This window comes from Schistocerca piceifrons, chromosome 2, assembly GCF_021461385.2.
Source record: "Schistocerca piceifrons isolate TAMUIC-IGC-003096 chromosome 2, iqSchPice1.1, whole genome shotgun sequence".
Classification (NCBI taxonomy): domain Eukaryota; kingdom Metazoa; phylum Arthropoda; class Insecta; order Orthoptera; family Acrididae; genus Schistocerca; species Schistocerca piceifrons.
In genome coordinates this window covers 12,789,754-12,795,001 of record NC_060139.1, presented here as the reverse complement: position 1 = coordinate 12,795,001, position 5,248 = coordinate 12,789,754, and positions in this window count along the sequence as shown.

The following is a 5,248-nucleotide window of genomic DNA, read 5'->3' as shown; positions in this document are numbered from 1 at the left end:
CTCTGCCTTCAAAGAATTATTAGACAATATAAACCTATAGAAGTCCCCCCCCCCACCAAACACACACACACATACACATGCACACACAGACGCATACATATATACACACACACATAAAACTAAAAGTAAATATATAATAATAAGAATTGGCCTCCGGTATGTTCTGTCAGTCGTAAAAGGCGACGAAAAGAACAAACCACTAATAGGGCTAACCCCCCTTTTAGTGTGATTACTTGGTTCAGGACAGAACTAAAGAAGCCTCGGACAAGCGCCGTCATGGTCGGGAACGACGCTTGAACCCTACGCCCGCCCACAATGGTAACGACACTGCTAGCCAACTGGAAAATGATTCAAATCCAAATAGAGGTGTTTTGCAGGATATGCTTCCTGCAACCACCCTAGAAGGAAAACAAAGACAGAGGATGAGATGGTCAGATGAAGTTAATCGACACCTCATGTTCTGTTATTACCAAGCAACAAACCTAGGAACCAACACAACTGGATACAGATCACAAGTATACACAACATTTATTACCAGATACCCAGAATTAAAATTTTTAACAGAACAACGACTAGCTGATCAGATCCGTGTAATAATAAAAAATAACAGGATACCACAGTCAGAATTAGAAAACATCAAACAACAAGTACAACAAATACTGGAACAAAATAATGTGCAATCAGAAGAAGAAGAAAATACAGTAATGGACTCAAACATCCCAGAGCAAGCAAACAAAGAACAACACGCATCAATTAAACAATTAGAGGAAAACGAAATCTTAAGACAGCCACCAGAACAAGCACAAATAGAACACGAAGTGACACACATGTTAGATATAGAAGAAAAATTTCAGCTGACATATATAGAATACAAAGACACAAATACAGATATTAGACCATTCTTGCATAGACCGCCAAATAACCCACAAGTCGAAACAACAATAAAAACTATCAACACAATCATACACAACAAAATAAATGAAAACACAACTGTGGAAGAGTTACAACTACTGGTTTATATAGGAGCACTCACTACACTAAATATACACACTAGGCAGAGATCAGAACCAACCAACACACAGAAGAAACCCACAAAACCAGCATGGCAACACAGGCTACAGATCAGAATAGAAAAACTGAGAAAAGACATTGGACAGCTAACACAATTTATAAGAAATGAAATGTCAGAAAGAAAACGAAAAAGGTTAGGTAAAATCTCACAACAAGAAGTGATAGAGCAATTAGATGAAAAGAAGCAGAAATTACAAGCATTGCCCAAACGACTTAGAAGGTACAAAAAAAGTGAAAATACAAGGAAACAAAACCAAACATTCAACACAAACCAAAAGAAATTTTACCAGACAATAGATAACACACACATTAAAATAGACAATCCACCAAACATAACAGACATGGAACCCTTCTGGAGCAACAAATGGTCAAACCTGGTACAACATAACGGGCGTGCATGGTGGATACAAGCAGAAACAGATACATACAAGATGATACCACAAATGCCTGAAGTGATAATTTTGCAACATGAAGTCACCCAAGCTATTAATTCTGCTCACAATTGGAAAGTCCCTGGAAAAGATAAAATAGCAAAATTCTGGCTAAAGAAATTCACCTCAACACATTCACATCTAACTAAATTATTTAACAGTTACATTGCAGACCCATATACATTCCCTGATACACATGGACTAACGTATATGAAACCTAAAGATCAAGCAGACACAGCAAACCCAGCTAAATATCGCCCCATAACATGCCTACCAACAATATACAAAATATTAACTTCAGTCATTACACAGAAATTAATGACACATATAACACAGAACAAAATTATCAATGAAGAACAAAAAGGCTGTTGCAAAGGAGCATGAGGATGTAAAGAGCAACTGATAATAGATGCAGAGGTGACATATCAAGCTAAAACTAAACGAAGGTCGCTACACTATGCATACATTGATTACCAAAAAGCTTTTGATAGTGTACCCCACTCATGGTTACTACAAATATTGGAAATATACAAAGTAGATCCTAAATTGATACAGTTCCTAAACATAGTAATAAAAAATTGGAAAACCAAACTTAATATCCAAACAAATTCAAATAATATCACATCACAACCAATACAGATTAAGCATGGAATATACCAAGGAGACTCATTAAGTCCTTTCTGGTCCTGCCTTGCTCTGAACCCACTATCCAACATGCTAAATAATACATATTATGGATACAATATTACTGGAACATACCCACACAAAATTACACATCTGCTATACATGGATGATCTAAAACTACTGGCAGCAACAAATCAACAACTCAACCAATTACTAAAGATAACAGAAGTATTCAGCAATGATATAAATATGGCTTTTGGAACAGACAAATGTAAGAAAAATAGCATAGTCATGGGAAAACACACTAAACAAGAAGATTACCTATTGGATAACCACAGTGACTGCATAGAAGTGATGGAAAAAACAGATGCCTATAAATATCTAGGATACAGACAAAAAATAGGAATAGATAATACAAATATTAAAGAAGAACTAAAAGAAAAATATAGACAAAGACAGCAAGAAACAAGGCAAAAGCTATAAATACTTACGCTATACCAATATTGACCTACTCATTTGGAGTAGTGAAATGGAGTAACACAGACCTAGATGCACTCAATACACTTACACGATCACAATGCCACAAATATAGAATACATCACATACATTCAGCAACTGAAAGATTCACATTAAGCAGAAAGGAAGGAGGAAGGGGATTTATCGACATAAAAAACCTACATTATGGACAGGTAGACAATTTAAGAAAATTCTTTCTAGAACGAGCAGAAACTAGCAAAATACACAAAGCAATCACTCATATAAATACATCAACTACACTACTGCAATTTCATAACCACTTCTACAACCCTTTAGATCACATAACATCAACAGATACGAAGAAAGTAAATTGGAAAAAGAAAACACTACATCACAAGCACCCGTATCATCTAACACAGCCACACATCGATCAAGACGCATCCAACACATGGCTAAGAAAAGGCAATATATACAGTGAGACGGAAGGATTCATGATTGCAATACAGGATCAAACAATAAACACCAGATATTACAGCAAGCATATTATTAAAGATCCCAATACCACAACAGATAAATGCAGACTTTGCAAACAACAAATAGAAAAAGTAGATCACATCACAAGCGGATGTACAATACTAGCAAATACAGAATACCCCAGAAGACATGACAATGTAGCAAAAATAATACGTCAACAGCTTGACTTACAACATAAACTTATAAAACAACACATTCCCACATACAAGTATACACCACAAAATGTACTGGAGAACGATGAATACAAATTATACTGGAACAGAACCATTAAAACAGATAAAAAAACACCACATAACAAACCTGACATCATACTCGCCAATAAAAAGAAGAAATTAACACAACTAATCGAAATATCCATACCCAATACAACAAATATACAAAAGAAAACAGGAGAAAAAATTGAAAAATACATCCAACTGGCTGAGGAAGTCAAGGACATGTGGCATCAGGATAAAGTTGACATTATACCAATTATACTATCAACCACAGGAGTCATACCACACAATATCCACCAGTACATGAATGCAATACAGCTACATCCAAACTTATATATACAACTACAGAAATCCGTAATTATTGATACATGTTCAATTACCCGAAAGTTCCTAAATGCAATATAACATATACCGTACAGTTAAAAGGAAATCACGCTTGATCAAGGTCCGTGTCACTTTCCATTTTTGACCAGACATAACGTCTGAGAAAAGAAAGACATAGTAATAATAATAATAATGATAATGAAAAATCCTCAAACCTATGCTCTCCCTCCCTCTCACTCTCTCTGTCTCTCTCTCTCTCTCTCTCTGTCTCTCTCTCTCTCCCTCTTTCTTTTCACATACTTCACACACACACACACACACACACACACACACACACACACACACACACACACACATACACCTGTGAGAAATCCTAAACAACCGCCAATGACATCTTCAACAGTTTCACTGTCTGCCATCTCGTTTTCACACCTTCCATTGTTCCACTGGCCCCCATCTTGTTATTACAGCTGGTAAACAGTGACAGTAACAACTCAATACAAAGAACTTGACAATGAAGAAGATGACGATAAGCGAAACAGTAAGTGAAACATAATGTAAATAGATACCCACACATACCCACACAGAGCCTTTCACATAAATTATTAATCTCAGGCATAGCCATAACAGTTTAAAAACTTCAATTTTGCGTTAATTTTTTGCTTATATTAAGTTGTATATACAGGGCTATTACAAATGATTAAAGCGATTTCATAAATTCACTGTAGCTCCATTCATTGACATATGGTCGCGACGCACTACAGATATGTAGAAAAACTCATTAAGTTTTGTTCGTCTGAAGCCGCACTTCAGGTTTCTGCCGCCAGAGCGCTCGAGAGCGCAGTGAGACAAAATGGCGACAGGAGACGAGAAAGCGTATGTCGTGCTTGAAATGCACTCACATCAGTCAGTCATAACAGTGCAACGACACTTCAGGACGAAGTTCAACAAAGATCCACCAACTGCTAACTCCATTCGGCGATGGTATGCGCAGTTTAAAGCTTCTGGATGCCTCTGTAAGGGGAAATCAACGGGTCGGCCTGCAGTGAGCGAAGAAACGGTTGAACGCGTGCGGGCAAGTTTCACGTGTAGCCCGCGGAAGTCGACGAATAAAGGAAGCAGGGAGCTAAACGTACCACAGCCGACGGTTTGGAAAATCTTACGGAAAAGGCTAAAGCAGAAGCCTTACCGTTTCGAACTCATTAATGGGGACATGCTGCGCCGAGTGTGGGAGGAACTTGATTATCGGCTTGATGTCTGCTGAATCACTAAAGGGGCACATATCGAACATTTGTGAATGCCTAAAAAAACTTTTTGAGTTTTTGTATGTGTGTGCAAAGCATTGTGAAAATATCTCAAATAATAAAGTTATTGTAGAGCTGTGAAATCGCTTCAATCATTTGTAATAACCCTGTAGTTACAGGTGATAAACTGTAAAGGAAAACAGACACTGCAAAAACGTAATACAAGAGGAAAACCACACCATCTGGTAAGAAGGTATGAATATTCAATTTTATGAGCTCATCAAAAACCTGTAATTACGATTTGGAAACTAATATATATATGTATTTA